The sequence below is a fragment of the Mustela nigripes genome, chromosome 3, assembly GCF_022355385.1.
Source record: "Mustela nigripes isolate SB6536 chromosome 3, MUSNIG.SB6536, whole genome shotgun sequence".
Classification (NCBI taxonomy): domain Eukaryota; kingdom Metazoa; phylum Chordata; class Mammalia; order Carnivora; family Mustelidae; genus Mustela; species Mustela nigripes.
Genome location: NC_081559.1, coordinates 5,663,501 through 5,684,957, shown reverse-complemented (window position 1 = coordinate 5,684,957; position 21,457 = coordinate 5,663,501).

Sequence of the window (21,457 nt, the reverse complement as noted above, 5' to 3'; positions counted from 1 at the left end):
TTATTAATTTCAGTCAGATGCCAATGTCAGAGGGCTGTTTGAATAGAATTTACACTTGAAATATAGCATGAGGATCCCTGAATGACAACACTTCTGAATCTCAAATAACGTATCCCCCTGCATGTTTTGGGCCTATAAATAAAGGTTGATAAGGGACTGATTATCATTATGAAAGCACTCTCCTTGGATATAAGCTTTAAACTTTGCCAAGGTGGGAGTAGAACCAGGAGAGATGCTCACACACATAGCTGTTTTGATTAAAGGCCTTTCAGTAATTGAAGTATGAACCCTGGACTTCTGAGGAGTCAGTGAAAATTTAATACAAATAGTGGAGCAAAATGGGGAAGTCTTTCAGAAGACCGAAAATATTCAAGCCACCTATACCCAATGTGATGTCACGGAAATTACTCTATTACCACAGTGAAAGAGTGTATTAGAGACAGGTTTCCTATGAGAATCCTGGTGCCTTCTGAAGAATCAGTAATGCCTTCTTTTTTCAGGCTGAGGCTAGGAGAGTTAAGAACTGGGTCCTAAAAGTAAAGTTGAACATAGGATCCCAATATAATAGCATTCATATACTGGCATTTAATCAGTAACGGGGAGACAATGATCTTAATAAGTGACAGCGACAGAGTGGCAGCCAGAAAGTTTGTCTTGTACAGTGCTATCAGGATGGCTACTGGAACATGCTGTCCTTGGGGAAAAAACAGATGGGTAGCAACAAAGAAATTTCACAATCTACATAATGTAAATAAAGATTACTTGATTTATAAAATAAACCAGGACACTTAGAACAGGGGCAGAAGCAAAGAGTCACAATATCATGCCTACTTTCTAGTCCTGAGCATATATTCAGCTGTAGGACCTATTATCAGATGGAGAGTTAAGTCCCTAAGATAGTATCACCATAGTAAATGTATCATCATAGCAAAAGTTTATGATGACTTTTCTCTATGTCTTTCCTTAGGGCAACTACGTCCTTTAACGTGGCTAATATAGTTGGGACAAAAAAATGGTAGTGTTTTGTGAAATTTTGAATAGTGGGCCTAGTTTAGCTTTAAAATCCAAGGACTCAGACATCGCCATGGACTCTGTTAGAATGGAGCATATAAGAGATAGCTAATAAGTTGAGTCCTGGACCAGCCCCAGTTCACAGTGAATCTAGTGAATCTAGTGAATCCAGTGAATCTAGTCTACAAACCAATGTTAATGTGTCTGTCTAAAATATTTGACTGAATGCACACATTGTTTTCATGGTCTGCCAGATAATAGCTGTTGCAGTGGAAAAACAAAGAAAAAAACCTTTAAAATTGACCCTCTTATAGGCCAAAATAGTAAATCAGAAATTGTATCAAGACTTTTTCTTCTAACTTTGAAAAACGTATGGTTAGAGAAATTGTCTTCCCTTCACAATTAGAAAACCAGGAAAAAAAAAAAGAAAGAAAGAAAGAAAGAAAGAAAGAAAGAAAGAAAGAAAGAAACAAGGCTTCACAAATTGAACTAGAGCTAGCACACAACTTTACCCCTAGGGAAGCAAAACCAATAATTGAACCCTAAATTTTATCCAGGATACTGCCTGGAGGCAGTGTCAAGGCTGAAATGAATGGAGAGGAAATACAAGCAAGGACCGGATGACTTCGTGATCGGGGCGGATGGAAGGAGACCTAAGCCATTAGATTCCATGGAGCAAAGTAGTGACGATTAGAGACCTGCAGACATCAAATTTGGAATGGAAATGTGCAGAGGAACCTCCTAACTTCTTCGGCTTTGCATTGATGTGCTCTTGTACATGGTGATACTTCCTGCTCGAAAAGAACCACTAGGAAGCAGGAGACTGAACAATTGTCTAAGCAGATGCAAAACTAAAATCATTCATGTCCCCAAGTGTCAGAATAAAGATTCCTTGTAATGAAAGGGAATTAGGTAGACTTCTCAGAAGATTAGTGCCTTCACTGGAAAGAGTAAAATCTATTCTGTGTCCTAGCAAAGCTTAACAATGAAAAGGATCAAACTGATTTGTAAATTGACTGCATGACAAAACAAAGTCTTAAGACTCTTTTGAAGGCTATAAATCCCAGTAATCACAATATAAAATTCACAATGTCAAACATCAATAAAAAATTAGGAGTCGTGCAAAAAAGCAAGAACAAAGGACCCATAACCAGAACAAACAGTTAATAGAAATACAACTAGATATGCCAGAGATGATGGGTTAGCAAGAATACATTTACAGCCATTTTTATGTTTATTAAAAATATTTTCAGAGAGGAAAGGAAAAGAACAAACATAATGGAGAGAAAAATGGAAGATACGAAGTGCTCTAAACCATCTAGAGATGAAAAGTGAAACATCTGGAATGCAAAGTAAAATTGATGGAATGAGCAGCAAGCTGCACAAGAAGAGGAGAAGGACAATGACTGAAGACAGTGAAATAGAAACAGTCCGAGATGAAGCAGAGGGAAAAAATGGAAAAGGAACAGAGCATTATTAAGTTGAGGGAAAATATCAAGATGCCAAATAAATGGGCAATTAGGGTTCCAAGAGGAGCTAAGAAAGAAAACCTTTGGATGAAATAATTCTTTTAGATGTTTCAAAGTATAAATATATATATATATATATATATATATTTATAAACTACAGATCCAGTAAGCTCAACTAAACTAAGAATAATAAACATAAAGCAAAGCACAGATATATCATATTCAATTTATTGAAAAAAAAACCTAATACTATTAGAAGAAGCAAATTTTAAAAAATACATAGATAGAAAATAATAGAATGATGCAATGTGGAAGGCAATGGAACAGCATATTTAAAAATGCCCAAAAGGAACAAGCAAAAAGAAGTCAACCTGAAATTTATACACCAAGAAAATATTTTTCAAAATGTAAAGCAAATTATTTTTCATGGGGATCTGGATGGTGCAGCTGGTTAAGTGTCAGACTCAGGTAGTGGTCTCAGGGCTGTGAGGTCAAGCCTGTGTCAATCTCTGCTCTCAGCTCTGAGTCTATTTAAAACTCTCTTTCCCTCTTGCTCTGCCCCTTACCCCTGCACAGTTGCTCTCTCTCTCTCTCTCTCTCTCTCTCTCAAATAAATAAATAAATCTTTCTGGGGAAAAAGAAAAAAAAAAAGCTTTTCAGATAAACCAAAGCTGAAAATATTCATACCCAGAAGAATTGCACTATAAGAAATGGGAAAGGGAGTTTTTTAGACAAAATGCAAAGTGAAACAAACAGATGGAAATATGACTCTCTCTATCTATTTTAAGATTTATTTATTTATTTTAGAGAGAAAGAGATGAGTGGGGGAGGGGTAGAGGGAGAGGGGGAGAGTGTCCTCACACTGACCCCCACGGGGAGTGGAGCCTGCCAGGGACTCATCCCAGGACCCTGACATCATGACTCCAGCCGAAATCAAGAGTCAGATGCTCAACCAAATGAGCCACCCATGCACCCTAGGGCAGAAATATAGCTTTAGATGAAGAGAATGGAGAAGACCAGAAGGGTAAATTCTGAGCAAATATAAAATATGTTTTTTTTATTTTGAATCTCTTTAAACTATAATTAACCACCCAAAGCAAAAATAATAACAATGCAACAGTGTACTTTTGAATGCATAAGATACATAGAAGGATGGAACTATGCTATTATAATATTAGTAAACTGTTTGGAGAAACAATACAGTATAAGTTAAAGGTAGATTATAATAAATTTAATATGCAAAATGTAAAATGTAGACTAAGGACTGGTGAACTACAGCCTGAGGCAGGGGGCAAATCTGGATCTGCTCTAGTTTCTAGAAATGCTGTTTTGATTTTTTTAGGATCTACAAATATGCATCTCTGTCTGTCTGTCTGTCTCTCCTCAATCTATGTGAAGGTAGGAAATATGAGAAGGATGAAAGGCAAAGAGTGGTAGAGGCAAAATAGGAGGAAAAGTTTGAAAGATGAAACGATATGATCATATGTGGCTCTTGAGGGCCTGGCAATTTGTTTCTCCTGACTTTTAAAAGCTAGGTAAAAATATTTTAGAATTTGTAGGCTGCATATGTCTATGTCACATTTTCTGTACGATGCTCTAGAGCACAACCAAAGAAATAAAGAATTAGCCAACAAAATAACAGTGGAGATAAAATGAGGTCATCAAATGAGTTTTATAAAAAAGTTGTGTTTGCCATTCATAGTCATATGACTTTTTTTTTTTGCTAGAGTTGTGTGTTAATAACAACACACTGAAATATGACCTAATGGATAGTAGGGAAAAAACTTTTAACACAATATGTTAAAAGTTATGAAAGTAACTTCCTTCATCATTGGTGAAATCATAAAATGGCTTCATTATTAGTTAGAGGTATTCATGACCGCAAAACAATTAAACTCAAGTAAGGGTGCCTGGGTAGCCGAAGTCTTAACTGACTTGGATTCTTGGTTTTGGCTTAGGTTATGATCTCGTAGGTCCTGAGATGGAGGTCTGCCTGGGGCTCTGCTCTCAGCACGGAGTCTGCTTGAAGATTCTCTCCCTCTACCCATCTCCCAATCAAGTGTATGCTCTCTCTCTCAAATAAATAAATCTTTAAAAAAAACCCACATAAGTAAAATTATTTATTGTGTGAATATAATCAACATCTAAATTTTAGATCATCATTAGAAATGTAAACGGAGATTACATTTTAACAAATACTTACAAATGCTTATCAGTTTTTGTTGTATGCCAGTCTACAAAGTACTTTATTTTTAGTCATTTATTCAAAGTTTTTAACTTTATAAAAATGGTACTATTATCATCATCATTTCAATGATAAGGAAATGGAAGCACAGAAAGTATATCTCAGTATTGGCAGTACGTTTGATGAGATATTTTTCCAGCTTTTATCTGAAGTATTTCTATGTAGCTGAGAACTTATTCGTCTAATTTGATCAATAGAGAGTAAGTATTTATAATTAATAGCAAAAGTTATTAGTTTGCACATACTGACTTGATTATAATTGTCAAATGATGTGCAGCACATGGTGAATATATAATGTGCTGCATAATTTAGTATTTTTTCTATTAATAGGCTGTTCAGTTACAGTAGCATCTGGCGGGGTTTGGTGACAGACTGGGGGATACTACTTCAGACAGGATGGTGAGAAAAAGCCTCTGAAGAGCTGGTATTGTCGATGTGAGCAGTCTGCAACACGTCAGCACACAAGTTTTTTTTTTAAAGACTTCCCTCTGTGTTACTGTTATGGGTGATATGACCCTGAAAACAAGGAAGGTCAGGCCCAGTCTCTAAGAAGCTTGAAAGACAGACAGAGAGAGCGCCAGAGGAGAACAAGTTTAAACATTGAGTGTTATAAACAAAATAATGGCTTAACAACAACAAAAAGCTTCTGGTAGGGGTAAGGGGAAGTCAGTTTTACTTTTCAATGGCCAGAATCCCTTTTAAAGATTTGATATTTAATCTGGGATGTCAATGTACTGATCTATGGAGTGAATTGCTCCAGCAAAGGAATGATTGGGGAAGAGGGCCCAGAAACAGACAAAGCGGGGGGAAGAGACAGAAGTCCTAATTCTTCAAACAGCCCACTGTATAAATGTAAGCAAACTCACTGATTACTCTGCACCTCAATTTCCTTTATGGTGAGCTAGGCTGGATGTTCACAGATATCATTTTAGCACCACAATTTTCTTCTGTTTCTTAATCTTTTGAAACAACTTTAATTGGTTTTACATTAGTTGAGTGAAACCCAGGGTGCTGGATGGGGAGCTTCCATTCAGTAAGAGAACACAAGAGAAATTAAAATAGAGGAATTTGTGACTCACCGGTCCTGGAGGCAGAGTGGGCCATGCCTGGAGAGGCCACACAAGGAGGTCAAGACGGAGGGTGGGAAGAGAGCACTGCTTGCTGGGGCACATGACTTTATTAGGGTCTATGAGAAGAGTGCTTTGGAGTACCTGGACTAGGCTGGATTCGTCATTTCCAACCAAGCAAGCAGGGTTTTGGTTAGCCCCATCTGGGTCATACCTGAGAGACACCCTGGGAGGCAGGGGGACTGGTGGTTATAAGGACTGTCAGGAGGTCCTGTCACAAACTTGTAATTGCTTGTGACTCTGAGGGCTTCTGTCTAGGGCGTGCACTTGTGTAAGGGTGCTAGTGTTGGTGTAAGGGCCCTGCTAACTGCTTCGCCAAATAAAATGGTATAGAAATAGCAATACTGTTGTGTTGCTTTGCTAAATTCTCAACAACATTACATTTGATGTAACTAGTTTAGCGGTTCTGTCTTGTATTTGTGAGTGGGTAATCATTCGATGAATCTGAGTGTTGTGGCTGGAGGGAAAAATAACAGATTCAGCTTCTACTTTAGGTGTTAGTTATATTCTTCCTTACACCTCAGTCTATTTATAAGACTGTTACATTGCCACATTAGCAGATTTCTGTGATGTAAGCCATATATTTTTAAGGCAAATTTTATTAACTTTAAACAAACATATACTTTGATGCATTACTTAAAATTAATATACATAATGCTAATGGTATATGTGTTTATACCCATTTACAATGTTAATGTTATTCTACCTTACAACATTTGTATCTGTGCTGTTACTCAGCTCTGGTTACACACTACATGAAAGCAAAACAAAACAAAAGTTATTTCTAAAATTACAGTCTCATAACAGCCAATTTGAAGGCTTAATTTTGTTTTAATATTATACATGTTTTAGGTAAAGTACTCTAAATTTTGCATTCAGAGGCCATTTAAAACTGAGAATTGATAAATAAAATTTATCTCCAGAGATACGGTGAGCAGATCTTTCATCATGAGCCACACTGATGGAATAGATACCTATCTCTCTCTGTCTCTGTGTGTGTATCCTTTATATTCATATTTATTTACACATTAGTTTTCTTCATGTCTTTGCTAACCTAAGTTCATTTGCTACCTTTTTTTGAATCAGAGAAGAAAGCTGTTGTTCATTTAAGGCAAAGGGGTTGTGATGATTATAAATCTAAAGAATAGAATTACAAATAGCAAATAGAGTTTGAAGATGAAAATTGCCTCAACAGAGATTTACCCAATATCTGTTGTAGGACACATTATTTAAGATACAGGAACAATGTATCAAGATTTGCAGGATGCAGTCACAAACAAATCTGTAGTACTGTAGTATGATCTATGAATTTAATGAGTCATGTTTTTCTCTTGAAAAAGGTACTTGCAAAAATCATGGTCATGACCAACTTCAAATACAAGGACAGGTGTGCAAATCCTTAGCTGATTTTTTTTTTTTAAATTTCTATAAGATGAGAATACTTGTTTGGATATATTCTAATTCAGACCAGGCAAAATTTGAGGCTTGACATTGTGTGACTCCCAAATACTAAAACAAAATTCATCAAGTGCTTCCAAAAATCATAAAAGCAGTTAATAGGAATTAGGGAAGATGCTAAGGTAACAAAGGTGGTGAAAAATAATTATTCAACCTGTTCTATTAGAATCAACTATTAAGTAGGCAATTTTATGTGTTATTTCAATTAATCAAATTTAATTATCACAGTAACTGTGGAGTACTGAATTGGTAAAAAAAAAAAAAAAATGTCTCAAGGAACAGAAATCCACCAGCTAGGGTGTAATTTTAAAAAGGGAATTAGCAAAAATAAAATAAAATATAATTAAAAAGGGAATTAGTTTAACAAATAGTTATAACAAAGAGAGAGAGAGAGAAAGGAAGAGAAAGCTAATTATTATTTTTAATAAAGGCAGGAATTTTCACAGCTCTAGAAAATTCAATCAGGAACACATAGATTACATATTTTGTGGATGTTCACTTTTAGTATTATCTCAAGGTGACATTGCCCTCAAATTTAACTTACTAGATGCTAAAGCCTAATTTCTGTGATTGAATCATCCACCCATCATCCAATGAGGGCAGGGAAGAGTAGGCAAGAGGAGAGAAAGTTTGTATGAACAAAATCTTCCCCAGAACCAGAGATAATGAAATGTGAAAAATTCCTTTTGGAAATATAGAATCATTTCAGTAAAAGCATGGGGAAGGATACTGTCTGGAGGAAAGAAGAAGATATCCACAATATGGGTAAGTCTTACTGGTTTCAGAGAGATGAAGTACATTAATTTTGGCCAAGGCAAAACAGCTTGTTTACAAGCATGAGTTTGTCAAAGTCTACTATTTTCTTTTTCATAATACCTATTTATAAAATAGTTATTAGATTTGCAGATGGGTCTTAATGGAACATTTTATTTAATAGTAAACTCTGGTTTGATGTCTGAAGCCTAGCCAATTACATATGCTTATCCACATGACTACAGAGATGAGTATTTATAGAATACACACAAATTAGGAAACAGAAATATATTATAGATCAATTTTTATAATGGGTTGTGCTTCTAATTCTCCCATATTCTTCTGATACAGTTTCAAAAGTGAAACTCTCTATGATAGTTTTAGTCACATTGGTTATCCAACAATTAAAAAGATAACTGGAAAAATTAAAACTTATTTTCTCAATGCTTCAATTTTAAACAGAAGGCATAAATTTAAAATTATAGCCTGAAACAGATGTTCAACATATGCCACAGATAGAGAGATGATTTTCATCATTATCAATTAAGTGCTCACTGGCTGGATATAATAGGTATTATAAGGAGAATGTCAGAAGCTGTAAATCTTGAAGCACATTGAAGAGGGCAAGGTAAAAATTTAAGTTGTAATGCGGAGTAAAAATTTTCTTGGTGCTGTTCTTTCTATAGAAAACTGAAAAATTTTGTAGTATAGTTTTATATAAAGACTATTAAATTATATAAAGACTATTAAATTGCATTCACAATATTTTGGCATTTTAGCATCAATAAGTAAAACCTTTATAAGTACCCTATCTATCTGTAAGGTACATACTTCACTGGGAAACAGTTTGTTTCATAGAAATATTTTTTTGTCAGGTACCTGGATGGCTCAGTGGGTTAAGCATCTGACTCGGCTCAAGTCATGATCTTGGGATCCTGGGACTGAGCCGTGTTTGGGCTCCCTTCTCAGTGAGGAACTTGCTTCTCACTCTGACCCTTACCCACTCTCCTCTCTCTCTCACTCAAATAAATAAATTCTGAAAAAAAAAAAAGAAAAAAATTTTCAATATTTCCCATACACAATAACTAAAATAATTGAAATGATAAAAATATAATTGGTAAAAATTTTACAGAATTGCATAACCATGCTTAAATACTCCATAGGAACATAAGACAATATATATTTAGAAAGACTGGTCTAGTATTAGTGAACAAAATTGGTTTCTTTATCATAATGGAAAAGTTACTAGATAACTTCTAAATAAAACATACACATGTCAAGCATTATGCTGTATACTTTGCATTCATTGCATTCATTGGCTATTCAAAGATTTTTGGAAGCTCATTTCCAAAGTAGTATTGGGAAGAAAAAATTGTAGAGCTCTTAACAATATAAAGTGGTAAGTAGAAGTAGAACATACAGAAAAGTCTAATGTAAGAGTTCAGCTAATGTTTCTTAAGGAGCGATGCATTATTTAATAAAAGTAGGAATTAGCCAAAGGAAGTTTGATGAGATGTGTACATACACATAAGGAAGAAGAGATCACATTATGATTGTGTAGAGATGGCAAAACACAAAGATAGATTGTGCAGGTGATGGTACCAGTGAAAAGGAATGAAGATATAATTGTGTGTGGGGAGGGAGGGGTTAGAACTGGGGAAAGCGACAGTTTAAATATGTTGATTATATATTTCATCTCCCCCCCAAAAATATATTGATTATAAATGGATATGATACATTCAAGTAGAAAAATCCACTGGAAAATTGAATATAATTATCTGGCACTAGGTGAGAATTCTAGACACAAATTCTGTAATCACTAAAGAGCAAAAAACCCAAAAACTTGTCAGCAATTTACCTTGTACTACAAACTAGAGTATCCGTAATAATCAGACTGGTTTATTAGGTAGAACAAACAATGGATTTAGAGGAAATATCTGAGAGAATATATAATTTACAAGAGACCATAGCTAAAACATTAGCCCTTGAGGATACATAAGGTATGATTAAAAAATGCATACATAAGACTTTACAATATAGAAAAAAGACAAAAGGGAAAATCCAAAGAATAAGCACGGCAAATTAGAAAAGTGAGACATTTAAGGAAAGAGTGATCTGTTCTAATACTGGAGAAAATTTATCAGTTAAGTCTCTATTTCTTTGAGCTGAAGGCAGGTCATTGATGATCTTAGAAAGGGTTTTTCAGAATGTTGAAATAGTAATAATTACAAGAAATAAGTAGTATGCGGCAATTAAAGATTATGTATGGAAATAGAAATGTAGGTAAGTAGGGGCGCCTGGGTGGCTCAGTGGGTTAAATCCTCTACCTTCAGCTCAGGTCATGATCCCAGGGTCCTGGGATCGAGCCCCGCATTCGCTCTCTGCTCAGGGGGAAGCCTGCTTCCTCCTCTCTCTGCCTACTTGTGATCTCTGTCTGTCAAATAAATAAATAAAATCTTAAAAAAAAAAAGAAATGTAGGTAAGTAGAGGAATGTATTATTCAATCACTGTATTTCTTTATTTTGAGAGAGATGGACAGGAAGTAGTAAAAACAAAGTAGAAGTAAAGTAAAGTAAAGTAAAGTAAATCACATTTCCAGTAATGGAAGCATGAGAAAGAATGTTGTAGCAGTATTCAGATGGAAACTATTAGCAGAAGACATGGAGCTAAATAAAGAAATGTCATGTCAGATGGTCTTAATTTCTACAGTGAAGACATAAAGTTATTTATGAATGTGAGATATGAAGGTAGGTCATATTATGAATTAAGAATCTATGATAATTACTTAGGAAACAGGAAAGAAAAAGATTAGAGTTCCATGGAAAGATTGCTAAGTACACAAAAGTCACAAGAAGTTTTACTTGTCTGAAGACCGTGGATCTATAGTATCTCTGTGATAACTAGTTTTTATCATTGTTGTTTTCTGTACCATTCTTCTTATTATTTAAAACAGTTTTCCCATGTGTGAATAATTGATCCAAAGTTAGTGTTTGGAAAGAAAAAAAAAAAAAAAAAGCACATACACACACAAGCATGTTGAGAGTAACAGCTAAAGTTTATGTCATGGAATCTTGGATGATTAGGGATGCAGGTAGATTAATAAGCTGGTTCCTCATACTGAATCTTAAAATTTTAATTCTTGAAAAGTAAGAAAGTGAGAAAGAAAAATTAGGTCATTATAACAAGATATCAGGGCATACAATGTTAAATTCAGCATGTGTGCTGTCCAAGGTCATGACCAAGTATGGTATGTAACCTTGGATGAGAGTTATAAAAAGGAAATGAAGGTGAATTCTTCATCTATAAATTGGAAGATTATTGATTTCATAAAACTATAGAAGTTATTACATAAAAATTCAATCCATGTAGAAAGTTAAAAACTGGCTGACATGTAGTATACGTGCAATGAATATTAACATATTTGAAGATATCTAAAGTTTCAACACCTCTGTTAACCATCTATTTCATTCTTAGTCTTGATGGGCGTTTACCATTATGAAGGTAACTCCAAGTAAAATACAGCAAGGCTAGAAGTAATTTGTAATAGACGACATTTCACTCACTCTTCTGGAAAGGAGCAGATAATGGAGGAGAAATATGCCTCTATAAAACATTCCGAGAAGGAGATGATGGCAGGGTTGTACCTGAGTCAGCAGGAAAGCTAGTATTCTTCTGGGAAGTCACAGTCACAGGAGAAATCATATACTCAAAGAAAAGAATAAATGTTCCACATATAGTCCGTGATAAATGTTGAAATCAGATTACCAGATCTTCCAAATATTTATGGAGCATCTTGTGCAAATCAATATCCAGGTGCCCCGTAGGTATTCATATTAGTTGGGGAATAGATGAAACATTCCAGAGAGACAGAGAGAGACGAGAAGAAAAATAGGGAAGAAGCAATGAAGAATTGACTGACGATGGAATAAATGAACGAATCAAACACATGAATAAAATCTGACCTATTCTGGTGACTTTAAGCTAACCGAATGCTTACAGTCTCTTTTGTTTTATGCTGGAACACATGGAAAAATACAGTGGATTTTTCTTTTGCTATGCAAGTTGGTAAGGTCATATTAATATAAGAAGTTATATTCAAGTAAGCATTTTTACAAACCTAGCATGTATACTATATATTTTTATACTATACATACTCGCACTTACACACATTTTTTCTCTTCTATGTTTTTTTTTAAACTTACTACTTCCTTATTTCTTAATTTTGAGTAAAGGAGATGGTCTTTCTCACTACTCTAACATTGCATAATAAATTTTCAGTCTAACTAAGCTTAGAGATGATGAATATGAGCATAACTAGTACAGCAAGACTATATCCAGTATTTTAATTTGGAGCTTGTTAAAACAAAATCTTAGCAATTACCAGTAAATAGAATCAGTGAACTATGAATAGATTTCTTTACATAAAGTGTATAGTTCCTTTAAGTGAAAGGCTTTCGGGTGTCATGTTTTCACTATTCAACACTTTGTATAATTTATCAAGTGATTAGCCAGAAAAAAATATTGTCAATGCAACCTAATGCAACTGAATTTTTTAATGAAAACTCATCATGAAATGCAGTCAATAATACTTGGCAAAAGTGCATAAAAATAAAAGTCTCAATATAGAAACACAGTCTCTAGTAGCTTCATTCTGGCTTCTGAAAGGCAAACATGAACACAGAGAGTGTATTGTTAAAGCGAAATGAACTGACAATTGCTTCAGATAGCCCAGACGTTTCATATTTGGTGTCTCTCAAAAAATCCTTTCCTATTCAATTGGCTTTAGTGCTTATTTTTAGTTGTGATCCATGTAATATAGTTTAGTGATTAATTAAATACATAATGTAGAAACATACAATTAATAATTCATCACCATATATATTGGCCCTTTATTCCTTGCCCCATTTATAACAGCTTTATTAAGGTATGATACATTCATCCCCACGTTGGCCCATTTCAGTTTAAGTTTATGGTTTTTAACATATTCACGGAGTTGTACAACTATACTATGATCTAAATCTGGATTTTTATCACCCAAAAAGAAATCCTGTGCTGATTAGCCATAACTCTCCACGCATCTCTGTCAGTCAGCCCCATTCAACTCACCTCCATTCTCTATAGATTTGCCTATTCTGCGTATTTTCGCATACAAAAGTATAGGGATCTGTATTTTCTATATTTTGTATAGGGAATCCCATAATACGTAATCATCTGTGACTGACTTGTCACTTAGCATGTGTTCAAGGTTCATCCATGCTGAGTGTGTGTTAGTAATTTATTCTCTTTATTGTCTAATGATATGCAGTTGTGTCGATATACCATATGTGTTTATCCATTAAGACATTGACCGATGGGGCACCTGGTGGCTCCGTGGGTGAAGCAGCGGCCTTCAGCTCAGGTCATGAGCCCAGCCTTCCGGCTAAGCCAGGAGGCTTCTTTTCCCTTTTCCTTGGTTCACCCTCTGCTTGTGCTCTCTTCTGTCAAATAAATAATTACATCCTTAAAAAATTAAAAATAAAGATAAGTTGACAGACATTTATGTTACTTCCATTTGACTATTCTAAATAATCCTGCTATGAACATGTTTTTGAGAGGGCACATATTTTTTACTTTTTTATTTCTACGTATTATTTATTCTCCTATGTCACTTATCTTTCTTGAGTACCCCAATAGGAGTAAAATTGTTAGGTCATATGGTAACTCTGTATTTAACATTTTGATGTACTGCCAGATTATTTCCCAAAATGGCTATACCAGTTTTTATTCGCACTAGCAGTGTGTGAGAGTTCCAATTATTTATATCTTTGCCAACATCTTAATTGTCCGGCTCTTTGATTATAGCATCCCAGTGAGTGTGAAGTAGTAACTGATTGTGGTGTAGTTCTGCAGTTTTCTAATGATTATTGGTGTTGAACATGTTTTCATATGCTTATTGGCTATTTGTATATATTCTTTGGAAAAAAGTTTGTCCAGCTCCTTTGCCTATTTTGAGTCAGATTACTTTTCTCTTACTCAGTTGTAGGAGTTCTTTCTGTATTCTATATACATATTCCTCATCATGTATATGATTTCAAATAAGTCTCCCTTTCTGGTTTTGTTTTTCTACTTCCTTGATGGTATTGTTTACTGCACAATGGTTTTTAATTTTGATGAATCCATTTTATCTAAGGTTTTCCTTTGTCATTTCAGATTTGTCATTTCTAAGAGGCAGTTGTCTAATAAATTTTAAATTTTTCCTGTTCTTTTCCCTAAGAGTTTTATATTATTATCTCTTACATATAGTCATTTGAACTATTTTAAGTTGATTTTTCTGTACAATGAATGAAGTGCTTAAATGCCCAAATTTATATTTTTCATTTGGATATAAAGTTGTCTTGGTACCATTAGTTGAAAAGACTTTTTTATTCTATTGAAGTGCTTTGGCACACTTATCAAAATTCCATTGACCATAAATACGAGGGCTTATACTGGATTATTAAATTCTATTCCACTGACTGATATGTATATTCTTATGCCAATACCACATTGTTCATGTTACTTGGTAGAAGTTTTGAAATTATAAAGTAGGAGTTATCCAATTTTCTTCTTTGTTTTTCAATATTTTCCATTCTATTTTGGCTATCCTGGGTCCTCAAACATGTCGATGAATTTTCAGATGAGCTTGTCAGTTTCCACAAGAAGCTAACTGAGACTAATAGGGATTACATTGAATCTGAACATCAGTGTAAGGATTGTTGCCATTTCAACAATAGGTTTTGCGATGTATGAACATAGTGAATTTCCTTTGAGTCTTTCTTTTTTCTTGTTTTATTTTTTATTTTAATTTCAGTGTAATGAACAGACAGTGCTATATTAGTTTCAGGTGTACAGCACAATGACTCAGCAGTTCTATGTGTTAGTCATCATAGTAGGTGTACTCAGTGCCTTCACCTGTTCACCCATCCCCTCACCGACCACCACTCTGGTAACCAGCACTTTAAGAGTCATTTTGTAGTCTGTCTCTTTGTTGTTGTTGTTGTTGTTGTTGCTGTTCATTTGTTTGGTTCATTTGTTCATTCTTTTATTTGTTTATTAAATTCCACATATAAGTGAAATTGTATGGTATTTTTCTTTCTCAGGCTGACTTATTTCACTTAGCATAGTACCCTTTAGATCCATCCATGTTTTTGCAAATGGCAAGATTTTATTCTTTTTATGGCCAAGTAATGTTCCATTCTCCATATACACCACATCTTCATCCATTCATCTATCAATGAACACTTAGGCTGCTTCCATAATTGGGCCATGGTAAATAACGTTACCATAAACATGGGGGTGCATATATATTTTGGAGTGTTTATGTTACTGGACCATGCGATAGTTCCTTTCTTTGCTCCTTTCTTCCTCTCTCTCTCTTTCTCACTTCCCCTTCCCTTCCTTTGCTTCCCCTCCCCTCCCCTTTTCTTTCTTTTTTCTTTTTTCCTTTTCTTTTTTCCTTCTGAGAGAGTGAGAGCAAGTGGAGAGGAGGAGCAGAGGGAGAGAGAGAATCTTAAGCAGGATCCACACTGGGTATGGAGCCTGATGTGGAAAGGATCTCATGACACTGAGATCATGACCTGAGCTGAAATCAAGAGTCAGATGAGTCAATCAGACTTATGAGGTAAATTCAAATTTTTAATCTTTTGAGGAACTTCTGCACTGTTTTCCATAGTGGCTACACCAGTTTGTATTCCCACCAACAGCGCAGAAGGGGTCCGTTCTCTCTACATCTTCACCAACACTTATTTCTTATGTTGTTGTTTTTACCCATTCTGACAAATGGGAAATAAAATTAATGGTTCTGATTTGCATTTCCCAATGCTTAGTGGTACTGAGAATGTTTTCTTTTGCCCATTTTTAATCAGATGACTTTTTTTTAAATGTTGAGTTGTGTAAATTCCTAATGTTTTTTGGTTACTCACCCTTTTTGAGATATGTTATTTGCAAATATCTTCTCCCATTTAGTAGATTGCCTTTTAGTTTTGTTGATTATTTCCTTTGCTGTGCAGAAGCTTTTTATTTTGATGTAGTCCCAACAGTTTATTTAGGCTTTTGTTTCTTTTGCCTCAGGAGACATATCTGGAAGAAGTTTGCTCCTGCTAGTGTTAGAGAAATTACTGCCTGTGCTCATTTCTAGGATTTTTATCATTCCATGTGTCATATTTAACTCGTTAATTCACTTTAAGTTTTTTTCTCTGTATTGTTCCATTTCTTTGCATGTAGATGTCCAGTTTCCCAATACTATTTATTGAAGTTTTTTTTTTTTCTAACCACTGCATATTCCCATCTTCTTTGTCATATTTAATTCAGCATATAATCATGGGCTTATTTCTGGGAACTCTATTCTGTTCTGTTGATTTATAGGTCTATTTTTGTACCAGTACCACAGTGTCTTGATTAAAGTTAGTACAATATTTTGAAATCTGGGATTGTGGTATCTCCACTTGTGTTCTTTTGCAAGATTGCTTTGGTTACTTGAGATTTCTTGTGGCTCCATATAAATTTGGGGGCTTTTTTTTCTAGTTCTGTAAAAATGTTATTGATATTTTCATAGGGATTACATTAAATTTGTAGATTGCTTTGGGCAGTATGGACCTTTTTAAAATATTTCTTCCCCCAGTCCATGATCATGGAATATCATATCACTTGTTTATATCATTTTCCATTTCTTTCATCAGTGCTTCATAATTTTCAGAAAACAGGCCTTTCACCTCCTTGGTTAAGTTTATTCTTAATCATTTTATTCTTTTTGGTACAGTTGTAAATGAGACAGTTTTCTTAATTCTTATTTGCTACTTCATTATTTGCATTTCCCGATGCTTTAGAAATGCAACAGATCCCTGTATACATATTTTGTATCCTACAACCTTACTGAATTCATTTACCAGTTCTAGTTTTCCTGTGGAGTCTTGAGTTTCCTATATATACTATCATGTCACTTGAAGATAGTGAAAGTTTTACTTCTTTCTTACCAATTTGGATGCTTTTGTTTTGTGTGTGTGTGTGTGTGTGTGTGTGTGTGTCTGATTGCTGTAGGTAAGACTAACAGTACTATGCTGAATAAAATTGGTGAGAGTGGACATCCTCGTCTTATTCCCAGTTTTAGGAATCTTAGAGGAAACACTCTCAGTTTTTCATCATTGAGGATGATGCCAGTTGTGAATTTTTCACATACGGCCTCTATTACATTGAGGTGTGTTCTCTCTAAACCTACATTGTTGGGCGCCTGAGTGGCTCAATGGGTTAAGCCTCTGCCTTCACCTCAGGACATGATCTTGGGATACTGAGATCCAGGCCCGCATTGGGCTCTCTGCTTGGTGGAAAGCCTGCTTCTTCCCCACCCCCCCACCCCCCCACCTGCCTCTCTGCCTACTTGTGATCTCTCTCTATCTGGAAACAAACAAACAAACAAACAAACAAACAAAAATAACCTACATTTTGTTGACGGTTTTTACCATGAATGGCTGTTGTATTTTGTCAAATTTTTTTCTGCATCTATCTAAATGATCATATCCTTTTTATTTTTTCTCATTGGTATATCATGTTGATTGATTTGCAAATATTGAACACACTTGCATCACAGGAATAAATTTCACTTGATCATGGTGAATTATTTTTTAAATATATTGTTGAATCCAGCTTGCTAATATTTTGTTGAGGATTTTGCATGTATGTTTATTGGAGATACCTGCCTAAAGTTCTTCATATAGTAGTGTCTTAATCTGTTTTTTCTTTTAAGATTTTATTTATTAATATGACAGACAGAGATCACAAGTAGGCAGAAAGGCAGGCAGAGAGAGAGAGGAGGAAGCAGGCTCCCTCCAGAGCAGAGAGCCCGATGGGGGGTTCGATCCCAGGATGCTGAGATCATGACCTGAACTGAAGGCAGAGGCTTTAACCCAATGAGCCACCCAGGTGCCCCAGGACTTAATCTGGTTTTGATATCACAGTAATACTGGCCTCAAAGAATGAATTTGGAAACTTCCCTTCCTCCTTTTTTTTTTTTTTTTTTTGGAATAGTTTGAAATGAATAAGTATTAACTTGTCTTTAAATTTTTGGTAGAATTCACCAGCAAAGTCATCTGATTCTGGACTTTTTTTGGAATATTTTGATTGCTGATTGAATTTCTTTCCTCAATTAGACTGCTCAAATTTTCTATTTCTTCTTGATTGAGTTTTGGAAAGTTACAAGTTTCTGGGAATTTATCCATTTCTTGTAAGCTATCCGATTTGTTGCCATATAATTTTTAAAATATTTTTCATAATCTTTTATATTTCCTCTGATGTTGGTTTTTACATATCCATTTTCAGTTATCATTTTGTTAATTTGAGTCTGCTACCTCACTTTTTCTTTCTCTGCAATGTTCTGAATATATCAATTGGGTCCACCTAGTCCCCTGTGTCATTCAAAGCCACTGTTCCCTTGCTGAATTTCTCTTTGGATGATCCGCCCATTGATGTAAGTGTGGTGGTAAGGTCCCCTACTATTATTGTATTACTATTGATAGCTGCCTTTATGTTTGTTCTTAGATGCTTTATGTATTTGGGTGTTCCCAGGTCAGGGGCATAAATATGTATAATTGTAAGTATTTTCTCATTGGATTACACCATTTATGATTATTTAGTGTCATTTTTTTGTATTTCAGTCTTGGTTTGAATCTGTTTTGTGTGATATAAGTATTGTTCTCTGGATTTCCCTTCACTTCAGTTGCATGATAAGTGCTTTCCCTTTCCTTTCCTTTCAATCTGTGCGTGGCTTTAAGTCTGAAATAAGTCCTTTAGGCAGCATAGAAATGTGTCTTGCTTTTTTAGACATTTCATCCTATGCTGTCTTTGGACTGGAACAATTAGTCCATTTATATTCAAAATTAAAAATTATTACTAGGTATGCATTTATTGCCTTTTTTTTTACTTGTTTTATGGTTGTTTTTGTAGTTCTCTGTTCCTTTTTTCTCTTGCTCTCTTCCTTCCCAGTGTGCTGACTTTCTTTACTGATAAACGTGGATTACTTTCTCTTTATTTTTTGTATATCTATACCAGTTATTGATTTGCATTTACCATTATGTTCATATATAATTTATGTGTCTAGCAGTCTGTAGTAAGTTGATGGTCACTTAAGTTTGAACTCTTTTTAAAAGCACTAAATTTTTTCTCTCCTCCCTAGTTACTCTTAAATACATGGTGTCATATTTACATCTTTTTATTTTGTGAATCCTTTAATTTTTAGAGATACACTTAATTTTAATATTATATTTCTTCTCGTGAATCTCTTTTAGCTTATTTTACTTGAAGTATGTTGAGCTTTCTGGATAGATATATTCATATTTGTCTATAAATTTTTGATTTCTTAACCATTATTTCTTCCTATTTGTTTTTAGCTACTTTTTTTTTTCTTCTGGCTTTCTTATTATGATCACTTTGTTCATTTGAATACATCCCACATTTCTCTGATACATTGTTCATTTTTCTTCATGTTTTTTGTCTCTCGGACTTTTGCCTTGCGAATCAATTATCAGTCTATCTTAAAGTTTGCTAATTGTTCCTTCTACCAGTTCAAATCTACTACTGATCCCTGGGGATTTTTTAATTTTAGTCATTATTCTTTTCAATTCTAGAATTTATAATTGGTTCATTATTATAATGTCTCTAATTAGAGTATATTTTTATTTAATGTGATATTGTCATCATATCTGTCTTCTTTAATCATGGTTTCCTTTAGTACTGCAAACATATTTATAATGACTACTTTAAAGTCTTTTTAAAATCTACCATCTGGTCACACTGCCAGCTGATTTTTGTTGGTTGTCTTTTGGAAGTATAGGGGTCAGACTTTTCTATTAGTCCACAAGTCATGTTTTCATATTTTTTCATGTTGCTGTTGGAAATTGGACATTTTGCATAATAGGCCATTGCATTTACATAATAGATAATCTGTGTATGCATAACCCTTTTAGAGCTCATAACTGTTACTTATTTGTTTTGTGGCTAGCTGGATTATTGTAGTCAAGACTACTCCCCACCCAATGCAGTTTGAATTTTCTGTTATTATTCCCCAGGGAAGGGCAGGTTTGTGTATGCCCAAAGTCACTCTGGGAGAACAGTAGTTTTGGTAGGTCTCTCTTACCTATCTCTTTCCCTGAAAATATGTTAACTTCCATTAATTACCAGTGAACTTCTCTCTCTCTCTCAATCTCTTTTTCACACACACACACACACACACACACACACACACACACACACATTTTAACAGTATCTTGAATCATAAATTACTTCATAGGCTAATTCAATTTGCACTCTTTTTAAAAGATAGTTTCCTAAGTCAGTGTTTGAAATTATTTTTTCTGACTCCAGGAATAACCTTCCCATGTATTTATTTTCACGTTTATCACTGGGAAAAATAGGCAGCCTATAGCTTAGAGGCTAAGCTAGATACAGGCTTTCTACAGATAAATCCATGAATCTCTTCCTATTTCTTTCTCCACAAGTTCCACTGTTTTTGAGTTCCTTTGGGGTTGGCCTTTCCTACACTCTAGTGCAAATGAAGCAAGTTCCTTTGCATAGGACTTGAAGGTCTCTCTCTCTTTTTTCTTTTTATCTGTTCCTCATGGTGCTTAAGTGGCTTAGTCAGTTATGATCATGATCTCAGGGATCCTGGGATTGAGTACCACATCAGGCTTCCTGTTCAGCAGGGACTCTCCCTTTCCCTCTGTCCCTCCCCTTGCTTGTGCTCTCTTGTGCTCTCTTGTTCAGTCTCTCTCTCCCACTTTCTTTCTCAAATAAATAAATCTTACAAAAAAAAAAAAAAAATCTGCTCCTCTACCACAGGGAAAATCTTTGGAGCCAGGACTTTTTTGTTTGTTTGTTTGTTTTACATGGGTAGATCAATAACATACTTCTCTCTAAGTGACGCTCCCACTTTGAAGCTGTGTGCTTGGTGGATGGGAGATAGCAGATTAAGATTTCTTTACCGTTCTTCTCTTGGAGTGAAACCTTTATCCTACAAGCAGGGACCATTAGAAACAAAGAATTCTCAGTGGTGTTTTACTTATGTAGAGCCTCTGTTTCACGAATACGAACAGGTGGAATAAGAGAGCCCCACCTCTCAGCCAGAGTTACCAAAATATGGACTAACAGTAGATAGCTTGTGTAAGTAACAGATGTTGATGACCTGCCTCTACCAGGGGTCTAGCCCACCACCAGTTTCGGGGAAGAGGGAGGCTTGTAGCCTTGTTGTTATAGGCTTGAGCAGAGTTTTCACTTCACGGAGATGGGAGGGCAGAGAGTAGGTACACTTCTTGGTTCAAATATAGTAGACTCACAGAGTTCTTCCTAAATGTTAGTTGATTTTCTTGAATATTTATTCATTTGCTATATGC